The sequence below is a fragment of the Dama dama genome, chromosome 30 (genome assembly GCF_033118175.1).
Source record: "Dama dama isolate Ldn47 chromosome 30, ASM3311817v1, whole genome shotgun sequence".
NCBI classification, from domain to species: domain Eukaryota; kingdom Metazoa; phylum Chordata; class Mammalia; order Artiodactyla; family Cervidae; genus Dama; species Dama dama.
The window spans coordinates 8538032-8551109 of record NC_083710.1 but is presented as its reverse complement, the minus strand read 5'-3'; positions in this window follow the sequence as shown (position 1 = coordinate 8551109).

The window sequence follows — 13078 nt, the reverse complement described above, 5'->3', positions numbered from 1 at the left end:
TCATCCCTTTTATCTACTGTTCTACATCTTCCTCAAAAACAGCCATTGTGTTTCAGTTGCGTGTATCTGGTATCTATGGAATTATCTGGAATACGTTTCCTCTACACTGTCCCTTCCCTCGTCCCTGCTTGTTTTTCAGTGTTTTAAGTCGGCTGTGATGGATACTGTAGCATTCTACTCTAAACCTCCTTTCAAAGTCTAGACACACATAGGCTTCTGCGAATATTAATGCTGATAGCTCACAGCTCTGCCCTCACTGAGGATTGCCCTTGGTCACAAGGAACCCTATAGCTCAGGAGCTGCCCACAGACAAGGACAGTTTGATACAGAGAAATGAGGGCCACCGTCCATTAGTCAAATAGTTGCAACTATAAAACTTCTGCCAAATCCAAAATTGTGCATAATAACAACTAAGTTTTCCGTTACCACTATAGTGAAGGTCAACTTCTGCTGCCCAATCCAGCGTGCCTCACTTCCTTATGGTTGTATCTCACAAGACCATTCCTTAATGAAACTTTCTTACATAAAATTTTCTTATTTTAGAATCTGTTTCCATAAAATCCAATCTAAGACATCAATCATTGAATTCTCTAGAAGATACTTGGGGAACAAGAAAATCAGAGAAAGGAACACTTTACATAGAGGAATTTTGCTCTAAACTCAATAATGTAATCATGGTGAATAAAATAGTTTGCTTTAGATTATATCAGTAGTAGGCTTGATACTTAAATGTGAGTCCAAATACAACACTTATATTGCTCAGCTCCTTTAAAAACTAAACTCAAATTCCATATCCCTGAACTTTATGAAAAGGAAAAACCTGACTTTGGTAGAGTAAACCAACCATGAAGGACAAGCTGGCCAAGGTTGACTGCCCTAAATCTTCCTAAACCAGGACCCCTAAACAGTTTTGGACTGTTCTTACAGCTCCAAATACATAGAACATAATATTCTTAAAAAAGAAAAGCCAAAAAGGCAGAAGGGACATTGAATTAGACACAAGCATCCTCCCTAACATTAATGTTTGGTTTTCTAGAAATGTGTCACATTCAATGAATGTCTTTGGACCTCACCATAAAAATTAGCGCACTTCTCCATGGGAAAGTAGAGAGAAATTATAAATTCCTTTTAACAGCATTACTGATTACTATGTCTTTTACAGAGGGTTTTACATATAGGCAAGAAAATATATTAGTTAGTATCATATTTTTTTAAATTTATTTATTTTTTAATTGAAGGATAATGTCTTTACAAAATTTTGTTGTTTTCTGTCAGACCTCAACATGAATCAGCCATAGTTATATTTTTTATCCCTTTTCTCCTGAACCTCCCTCCCATCTCCCGACCCTCCCACCCATCTAGGTTGATACAGAGCCCTTGATTGAGTTCTCTCTTACATACAGCAAATTCCTGTTGGCTATCTATTTTACATATGTTTCCATGTTACTCTCTCCATACATCTCACCCTCTCCTACCCTCTCCCCATATCCATAAGTCTGTTTCTATGTCTGTCTCTCCATTGCTGACCTGCAAATAAATTATTTGGTACCATCTCTCTAGATTCCATATGTATGCATTAGAAAATTATATTTGTCATTTTCTTTCTGACTTGCTTTACACTGGATAATAGGTTCATTCACCTCACTAGAACTGACTCAAATGTGCTCCTTATTATGGCTGAGTAATATTCCATTGTGTAGCTGTACCACAGCTTCTTTATCTATTCATCTCTCAACATCTAGTTTGCTTCCTTGTTCTAGCTATTGTAAATAGTGCTGCTATGAACAATAGGATACATGTGTCTTTTTCAATTTTGATTTCCTAAGGGTTTATGCCTAGGAGTGGGATTTCTGGGTCATATGGTGATTTTATTCCTAGTTTTTTAAGGAACCTCTATATCACCTTCCATAATGGCTGCATCAGCTTACATTCTCTCCAACAGTGCAAGAGCGTTCCCTTTTCTCTACACCTTCTCCAGCATTTATTGTTTGTAGACTTTTTCATGAGGGCCATTCTGACCGGTGTGAGGTGATATCTCACTGTAGTTTTGATTTGCATTTCTCTAATAATGAGCAATATTGAGCACCTTTTCATGTATTTGTTAGCCATCTGTATGTCTTCTTTGGAGAAATGTCTGTTTAGGTCTTTTCCCCACTTTTGGATTGGGTTGTTTGTTTTTCTAGTATTGAGTTCAATGAGCTGCTTGTATATTTTGGAAATTAATCCCTTGTCAGCTATTTCATTTGCTATTATTTTCTCCCATTCTGAGGGTTGTCTTCTCACCTTGCTTATAATTTCCTTTGCTGTGCAAAAGCTTTTAAGTTTAATCAGATCCCACTTGTTTACCTTTGTTTTTATTTCCATTACTCTAGGAGGTTGGTCATAGAATATCTTGCTTTGATTTATGTCATTGAGTGTTCTGCCTATGATTTTCTTTAAGAGTTTTATAGCTTCTGGTCTTATATTTAGGTCTTTTTTTTTTTTTTTTTAGCTTATATTTTCAATCAATTTTTTTTTTTTTTAATTTTTATTATTATTTTTTTTTCCAGTGGGTTTTGTCATACATTGCTATGAATCAGCCATGGATTTACATGTATTCCCAATCCCGATCCCCCCTCCCACCTCCCTCTCCACCCGATTCTTCTGGGTCTTCCCAGTGCACCAGGCCGGAGCACTTGTCTCGTGCATCCCACCTGGGCTGGTGATCTGTTTCACCATAGTTAGTATACATGCTGTTCTTTTGAAATATCCCACCCTCACATTCTCCCACAGAGTTCAAAAGTCTGTTCTGTATTTCTGTGTCTCTTTTTCTGTTCTGCATATAGGGTTATCGTTATCACCTTTCTAAATTCCATATACATGTGTCAGTATGCTATAATGTTCTTTATCTTTCTGGCTTACTTCACTCTGTATAATGGGCTCCAGCTTCATCCATCTCATTAGGACTGGTTCAAATGAATTCTTTTTAACGGCTGAGTAATATTCCATGGTGTATATGTACCACAGCTTCCTTATCCATTCATCTGCTGATGGGCATCTAGGTTGCTTCCATGTCCTGGCTATTATAAACAGTGCTGCGATGAACATTGGGGTGCACGTGTCTCTTTCAGATCTGGTTTCCTCAGTGTGTATGCCCAGAAGTGGGATTGCTGGGTCATATGGCAGTTCTATGTCCAGTTTTTTAAGAAATCTCCACACTGTTTTCCATAGCGGCTGTACTAGTTTGCATTCCCACCAACAGTGTAAGAGGGTTCCCTTTTCTCCACACCCTCTCCAGCATTTATTGCTTGTAGACTTTTGGATAGCAGCCATCCTGACTGGCGTGTAATGGTACCTCATTGTGGTTTTGATTTGCATTTCTCTAATAATGAGTGATGTTGATATAAGTAAGGTGAAAAGACAGCCCTCAGATTGGGAGAAAATAATAGCAAATGAAGAAACAGACAAAGGATTAATCTCAAAAATATACAAGCAACTCCTGCAGCTCAATTCCAGAAAAATAAATGACCCAATCAAAAAATGGGCCAAAGAACTAAACAGACATTTCTCCAAAGAAGACATACAGATGGCTAACAAACACATGAAAAGATGCTCAATATTTAGGTCTTTAATCCATTTTGAGCTTATCTTTGTATACATTGTTAGGAAGTGTTCTAATTTCATTCTTTTATATGCAGCTGTCCAGTTTTCCCAGCACCACTTACTGAAGAGGCTATCTTTGCCCCATTATATATTCTTACATTCTCTGTCAAAAATAAGGTACCCATAGGTGCACGGGTTTACTTCTGGGCTTTCTACCTTGCTCCATTGGTCTATATTTCTCTTTTTGTTACAGTACAATACTGTCTTGATGACTGTAGCTTTGCAGTACAATCTTAAGTCAGGAAGGTTGATTCCTCCAGCTCCATTCTTCTTTATCGAGAGTACTTTAGCTATTTGGGGTCTTCTGTGCTACCATATGATTTGTGAAAAAATTTGTTCTAATTTGGTGAAAAATGCCATTGGTAATTTGATAGGGATCGTATTGAATCTGTAATTGCATTTGGTAGTATAGTCATTTTCAAAATATTGATTCCTCCTACCCAGGAACATGGGCTATCTCTCCATCTGTTTATGTCATGTTTGGTTTCTTTCATCAGTGTTTTATAATTTTCTGTGTACAGTTCTTTTGTCTCCTTAGGTAAGTTTGTTCCTAGATATTTTATTCTTTTTGTTGCAATGATGAATGGGATTGACTCTTTAATTTCTCTTTCTGATTTTTCACTGTTAGTATGTAGGAATGCAAGTGATTTCTGTGTATTTATCTTATATACTGTGACTTTGCTAAATTCAGCAATTAGCTCTAGTAATTTTCTGATAGTATCTTTAGGGTTTTCTATGAAACGTATCATGTCATCTGCAAACAGTGAGTGCTTTACTTCTTCTTTTCTGATCTGGATTCCTTTTATTTCTTTTTCTTCTCTGATTGCTGTAACTAGAACTTCCAAAACTATGTTGAATAATAGGGGTGAAAGTGGACACCCTTGTCTTCTTCCTGATCTTAAGAGGAATGCTTTCAGTTTTTCACCATTGAGAATAATGTTTGCTATGGGCTTATCACATATGGCCCTTACTATGTTGAGTAGGCTCCTTCTATGCCCATTTTGAAGAGCTGTAATCATAAATGGGTGCTTTGACAAAATGGAATTTTGTCAAAGGGTTTTTCTAGATCTATTGAGATTATCACATGATTTTTATCTTTCAATTTGTTAATATGGTGTATCACATTGGTTGATTTGCATATATTGAAGAAGCCTTGAATCCCTGGAATAAGCCCATCTTGATCATGGTGTATAAGCTTTTCAATATGTTGTTGAATTCTGTTTGCTGAAATTTTGTTGGGGATTTTTGCATCTGTGTTTATCAGTGATATTGGCCATTAGTTTTCTTTTTTGTGTGTTGTCTTTGTCTGGGTTTGTTATCAGGGTGATGGTGGCCTCGTAGAATGAGCTTAAAGGTATTCCTTCCTCTGAAATTTTTTGAAAGTGTTTTAAAAGGAGAGGCATTGGCTCGTCTCTCAATGTTTGATAGAATTCACCTGTGAATCTGCCGGTAGGAAGGCCTCCTTGGCTAGTCTTTCTCCGTAGCACTACCTGGTCCGGCACTGAGAGGGCTCCCTTGCCTGGGATCCTTCTCTGTTTTTCCACACATCAGGAACATAGAGGGCCCCCTGGCTGGGGTCCTACTCTGTAGATCTGTGCATCAGGCGCTTGATGGGCCAGCCTCTCTACTGTTCAGCTGCCGATGCTGGTGTGTGGGGAGAGAGAGGCTATGGTGATGGCTCCACACCCTACACATGACTCAGCAGTATCGCCTTGCTTCCATGGCTGCCTGGCTTTCCTCCACAGGGAATAGCCTCCAGAATCTCCTCCCTCAGGTCCCTTTGGTCCATCTCTCCACAGTCAATAGCAGCCCTTGCCCTGGGATCACTCCACAACCCCTGTGCTCCAGCTCCCAGCCCCTTCACCTTCCAGGGGACCTGCATCCCTGTTCAGGTTATGTATGGCTGAGGTAAGGACTGTCTGATTCTCATTCCATTTAGGCTGCCACGGATCAGCTGTTTAACTCTCTGCCTTAAATGTTTCTCCTCTGATCCAGACAGTTGCCCTGATGTGGAGGTCAGACCCCTGCTTCAGTTCCTCCACCTGCGGAGGGCAGGTCCAGTCCTACTAACACTCCTGTTTTCCCCCTAGTTCCTTTGCCCTACCAAGTTTTACATGGTTCTATATATTCTTTTCTGGTGGTCATGTACTCCTGTCTGCTCCCAGCTGGTGTTCTGCAAGCACTTCTGTGTCTGAAAGTGTATTCCTGACATAGCCATGGAGAGCGATGTACTCCACATCCACCTACTCCTCCGCCATCTTGTTCTCTAGTGGTATTATGTTTATTATCTGACAGATTTTCAGCCAGACAGCAAACATCTTTAGAAAAGAACCATGACCTTTTACGTGTGTTTCTCACCTTTAGTAGCCTGTGACATATGGTAGGTGTTCAACAAATTGTTTTTTAATTCAATGAATGGATACATTTCAAAAATTGGTAGAATGTATTTATCCAAGTAACTGATAATATTTTGGGAAAAAAATGTAGAAACCAATCCATTTGAACACTGTTGCTTATCTGTTAATCTTTCACAACTCTGTTAATCAACATTCAACTCAATCATCTATGAATTCAGCTAAGTCTCTGTAGAGTTCATAAAACAATTAATTAACACCTTTATGGTTTTGATCCCTGGGTCAGGAAGAACCCCTGGAGAAGGAAATGGCAACCCACTCCAGTACTGTTGCCTGGAAAATTCTGTGGGCTACAATCCACGGGGTCACAGAGTCGGACATGACTGAGAGACTTCACTTTCACTTTTCACCTTATCTACTGTACTCCTGAAGTCAAGTTATGTTATATGGATCCATATACAAATGGCCATTGGAAATGACCACATAAGTTGTGCGCTACATAGCTAATGGGAATATTAATTAAAGGGTACCATCAGGAAGCCACCTAAAATCTCCCTGACATGTAGTCTATAGATCTATTTAAAGAGAAATTATTTTATTTTTTCACATTGCTTGTGATGAATTCATGTGTACTAATTGCAACCATTAATTTTACCAGAAAGTTACACTTCCTTTTTGAAAACAGAACATGTGTGCTCATCACCAATACTGGAAAATACTGCATGTTTCTCATAGACTACTACCGTGGTTTTGTGATTAAAATGACAGCATATATTTAAGCATCTTATAATGTAATTCTTCCAGTTCTGGGGACTTAAAACAACTTAAACGAGGAACTGGGTTTATGTGTGTGTGTGTGTGTGTGTGTGTAGCAGTCATTATCAATGGTCTGCTCATAGTCTCTAAAATCCCCTTGCTATTTTCATATGTACATGCTGTCAACACTCAGATCAAGTTCCTGCACTCCATCGTTAGACCTTTGCCTTTAGAGTACTAGATGTATGTTGGGAAGTACCTGGGAAGTTGCATCCACATATGGTACCTACCCATTAACCAAAGAATGATGGGTCAGTGGAATAAATACACCCACTTCCTTACTCCTGATAAGACAACTCTGAGGTGTAGGTTATAATGCCTGCAGAGCTTCCTGGGGATTGAGCACAAGTTATATTAGAAGGGACTTTGCTTGACATATCACTTTCAAAATTATGTAATTTCATGAATTTTGTCCCTCAGAAAAATTGATTTGTTGTAGTCTTATTTCTCCACTCCAGTGTTCTTGCCTGCAGAATCCCAGGGACGGGGGAGCCTGGTTGGCTTCCGTCTATGGGGTCGCACAGAGTCGGACATGACTGAAGTGATTCAGCAGCAGCAGCAGTCTTATTTCTCATTACCTCAAAATGTGATTTTATTTTGAAATAGGTCATTATTACCTATTTATAGAAGTAGGAAAGGTAAAATGAGGTCATTCATGTGGGCCTTGATCAAATATGACTGGTGTCCTGATAAGAAGAGGAAGGAAAGACACACAGGGAGAAAGTCATGTGAATGTGGGGGCAGGGACTGAGTTATACATCTACAACAAAGGAAAGTCCAAGATGGCCCATAAACTACCAGAAGCTAGGAGAAAGGTGTGGGACAGAAATTCCCTCACAGTTCTCAGAAGAAATCAACTCTGCCAGAACTTTGATCTCAGATGTCCACTATCGAGAACTGTGAGGCAATGAATTTTCGTTGTTTAAGCCACTCAGCGTGTGGCACTTTGTTACAGCAGCCTTTGGAAACTAAGCACCCCCTTGCCTGAGCCATTTTTCTATTTCCTCTCCTTTCACTGTAAACACTTTCTAAAAAATTATTTTTATACTAGTATCCATCTCAGTGTCTTCTTCTAGAAAATCCTATTGAGACAACTCCTAACTTGTAACTCAGATTATTCGTGTTTGGAAAAGATTGTCAGAAAAGAATTGGTAAAGACCAGTTCTACAGAACAAGGCAAAACTATTTGGGAACTAAACATTCAGCCTTCATTTTGCCATCCGTGAATATCATACTTTTCTCTCTAAGAGATAGCAATTACCTCACTAACTTCTACTCATTCTAATAATAGATTCTAGCGCTTTTCTCATTAACTCAACTTATTTCTGGATTTAAGTGCTTTAAATTCTATTCTTAGAATGTTTTGGTTTCTGTTTGCCCTTATTCAAGGTTTCTGCCATACCTTTCAAATTGGAAAATGCTTGTACATTTGAGCGTATAACAGATTTCCCCAAACTGTCACACAGGATCTATTTGCTGTTTCCTGCTTTTTTTTCTGTATTACAGTTAAACAGAATTTATTTCAGAGCCTTTCAACACTCTCGATAAATGTATACTTTAGAGTTACAGATGGGGCCATGGTTCCCATTTATGTTTTTAAGCTTTTTTTGAAGTCAAGAGTATGTCTTTGAATCTACTAAGTAATTCTATCCTCACCATCTTAAATTCTAAATAGGCATAGTCTCCTTAATTGAAACATTTCCATCACATTCACATCCCCAGCCAATTTTCTTCCCTTATTTGAATAAAATCCAGCAATTGCCCATTTGCTTCCCCGTGTAAGATGAAAATGCCAACAAGGTAAATAACAAATTTATTACATGCTATCCTTTTAGTAGAATTAGATTTCTAACAGATGTTCACAGAGTTTAAGTCCTCCATTATTTCCATACAGATGGTTTTGTGTTAATTTCAAAATCTCTTATGAATTTTTATCCATAATAATCTTCATTTGATTTGAATATATTCTTTCAAAATATATTTATTTTGTATTTATGTTGTACTTCTTAACAGCCAGATTTTGAAAAAGTGTTAATCCACAATGATATTAATTTAGTTTATTTTCTTTATTTTGACATTTATTCAAAAGCTCTCTACTTTGCTTTGTATAACCTGTATAAAAATAAGGCATACAATCATAAATGCTATCAATATGTCTTCTGTTATTCCTTTCTTTTAAATAATAGTAATCTTGAGCTGCCATAAGAAAATATTATAGACTGGGTGTCATAAACAACAGAAGTTTCTTTTCTCATAGTTTTGATGGCTGGAAGTCTGAGCTCTAGGTCCTGGTGTGATCACTCTTCCTGTCTAGTACATGATCACCTTCTCCCTGTGTCCTCATATGGTGGAGGCGGAAAAAGCTCCCTGGTGCTTCTCCTTGTAAGGGTGCTAATCCCATCAGAAGATTAGCACCCATCATAAGAACCTCATGCTTATTACCTCATCCAAAAGTATTCATCTCCCAAAGCTCACAACTCCAAACATCATACAGAGGGTTGGGACTTCAACGTACAAGTTTTAGGGGGTCATAAATGTTCAGCCCATAATACCCACTGCTCTTTTCACACTGCTCTGCTCTGCCAAGTCGTGTTAATATCTATGAAAGCATACCATAATAAACCTAACTCTTCTTAATATGTTATATGAACTTCAGACATATAGACTATATAACGTCACTTTACCTGCCTTCTAAAAAACTGGTATGCGGATCAAAAAGCAACAGTTAGAACCAGACATAGAACAGGCTGGCTCAAAATTGGGAAGGGAGTAGATTAAGGCTGTATATTGTCCGCCTTATTTAACTTATATGCAGAGTACATCAAGCAAAACGTTGGGCTGTGGGAAGGACAAGCTGAATTCAAGATTGCCAGAAGAAATATCGATATCCTCAGATATGCAGATGACACCACCCTTACGACAAAAAACAAAGAAGAACTAAAAAGTCTCTTGATGAAGGTGAAAGAGGAGAGTGAAAAAAATAAATAAAAAACTGACTTAAAACTCAACATTCAAAAACTTAGAACATGGCAACTGGTCCCATCACTATGAAGTGCCATGGGGAAACAATGGAAACAGTGACAGACTCTATTGTTTTGGGCTCCAAAATCACTGCAGATGGTGACAGCAGCCATGAAGTTAAAAGATGACTGCTCCTTGGAAGAAAAGCTATGATAAACCTAGACAACATATTAAAAAGCAGAGACATCATTTTCCTAACAAAGGTCCATATAGTCAAAGCTGTGGTTTTTCCAGTAGTCATTTACAGATGTAAGAGTTGGACCATAAAGAAAAAAAAAAGGCTGAGCACTGAAGAACTGATTTTTTCAAACTGTGGTGTGGGAGAAGACTTTTGAGAATCCTTTGGACTGCAAGGAGATCAAACTACTCAATCCTAAAGGAAACCAAACCTGAATCTTCGTTGGAAGGACTGATGCTGAAGCTGAAGCTCCGATACTTTGGCCACCTGATGTGAAGAGTTAGCTCATTGGTAAAGACCCTGATGCTGGGAAAGACTGAAGGCAGGAGGAGAAGGGGATGACAGAGGATGAGATGGTTGGATGGCATCATCAATGGACATGAGTCTGAGTAAGCTCCAGGAGATGGTAAAAGACAGGGAAGCCTGGCATGCTGCAGTTCATGGGGTCACAAAGAGTCAGACACAATTGAGCAACTGAACAACAACAATACATACTTCAAGTCAGAATGTAATGCAAATCCTTCTATTGTAACCATGCAGCACCCTATGGGGCCTTCCCAGGAAAGACACCTCCTTCCATGTCATCTGCCTGCCTCTTGTTTGTAGAAAAGCTATAGTCTCCTAGGCCTCCCCTGAATCACAAATGCATAGTTCAAGAATTAATGATTGAAAAAATTTAAACATGTAGTGACAAAAGTAGCAGTTGGGCCAGGAGAACGGGCAAAAATATAATCGGTAAATCAGTCCTATGGCAGTCACAGAATCTTTAATGCTCTTAAGGACATAAGTCAAAGTATTAGATGTACATTCCTGAGCTGTATTACAGATACTAAGACCTCTACTAAATGGTAGAAGTTAGCTATATGACCATAAGCATGTAACTTGCAGACAGTTTGGAGTCTGAGAATTGATAATGTTAACCCCTGTTGAATTGCCCTGCTTCCTCACCATCAATCAATCAAAGAATTGTGCAACTTTCTAGCCCCAAGTTCCCCTGGAAACCTATCTAAGGGTTCAGATCTTTTGAGCAGGAGCTGTCTCATTCACCTTGCTTGACCCTTGCTGTCCCTGCTCCAAACTCTGATGTTTCAATTTGTTTGGCCTTGCTGTACATTGGACAAATGAACCTAGGTTCAACAACATTATCTTTTACTTTTAAGAATTGCTAGATACTCTTTCTGTGTGGTCTTTATGCATGCACATGCATAACTACATGTATATTTGTATGTTTAATATGTTGAACATCAAATTTCAAATGAATATCTTTTCTTCTTTCCACATATGAAAGTGAAAGTTGATCAGTCGTGTCCAACTCTTTGCGACCCCATGGACCATACAGTACATGAAATTCTCTAGGCCAGAATAGTGGAGTGGATATCTGTTCCCTTCTCCAGGGGATCTTCCCAAACCAGGGATCGAATCCAGGTCTCCTGCATTGCAGGCAGATTCTTTACCAGCTGAGCCACAAGGGAAGCCCAAGAATACTGGAGTTGGTAGCCTATCCCTTCTCCAGCAGATCTTCCCAAACCAGGAATCAAACTGGGATCACCTGAATTGCAGGCAGATTCTTTACCAACTGAGCTATATACCAATTTAAATAATTCTAATTACACTGGCAAGTCTGACAGTGAATTTGTTTCCCTAGTCTTCATGAGTTCCAACTATCTCCTGCTAAGAGACTACTTTTTGGTTATCACAGACCAAAGTACTGGACATTTCTACTCTTGCATAAGAATAAAATAATCAGCTCCTATGTCTTCATTCTTTCCCAAAGTTTTGACTATGAATCTGAAGGTGTGAGTACTCCACAAGTGTTTCTAAGACTTTCAGTCTTTCTGCGCAGGTCTTCAAAGGTATTAGAGACATGTCAAGCTTCTCTCAACCAAGTTACTTGTTTCAGGCATGAACCAGCATAGGTGGATATTGCTGCGTCTTGTCAGTCTAGCAGTCACATTTATGGTTTATGTCTGGTTATATATACACATATCCCCTTTTTTCTCCCATTTGGTAAAGAAACAACATTTTAACATAAGTGCTATGTTTTAATTCTTTTATTAATCTATCTTACCAATTATATTATAAAGTGATCTATATCTCATAAATCTTTTAAATTATAAGAGACACTTGATAAATTCCTGATTAATTAGCTAAGCTAATTAAGCATGTGTTTTAAAAAGCTTTTATTGATTTAGAATGCAGGGAGAAAAAGTTCCTAGGTGTGTTATAATAGTAGAAAATTGTCATAGGATCCCATGTTATAAGTGAGAGATTGTAAGCCACTCAGCTATGTGATTTATACAAAACAAAAGTCAACTACCGATGTTTATAATAATTGTGCCCACCAAAATTAATAATCACTTAGGGCTACCTTTCTTTTCTGAGAGTAATTGTACACAGTTATTATTACTATTTTTGTGATCTGATATTAAAAATTAAGACAATTTTATGGACAGTAACTGCAGCCTTGATTCTGTAGTGGGCTCATTGTAGACGCTGAAGCAGGGACTGATACACTCACAGTGACAGTTGAGACAGATTGGGAGACAAAGATTGAAGGCTGGCTATTTGTAAAAGACTTCACTTTTAAACATGGATTTCTCTCCAGTACAAATGTCAACAATGCCACATAAAAGTGGCAATGCTTGAAGAATTCTGAATTCATAATGACACATTGACTCTCAACTAACCCACTGTCACCAGACACGTAAGGCACCTGCCCTCTTTGTGGGTTCCATGCACTGCCTGGACCTGCTAAATGTCTCGATTCTGCAGTGCTTTAAGTAGACAATGTCACCATGACTTCAGAGGGTGTTCTTCATGGTTAGGAACTGCTGCAAGTGATTGATTTCCATGACAGCTTAAAATTTCCCAGCTTTATCTGTTCAAGCCATGTCCTTAAAGTAGTTTTGATGTCACTGGGAATTTTATTATTATTTAATATAGTCAATGTACATACTTAACAAAGCTTACTTGCAAGTGAAGCATTTCCAGCCAATTTTAAGAATTACTTGATTAAGAAAAAAAGTGTTTTCCTCAATTATAGGAATTTTCACAGTGCTTCAACTTG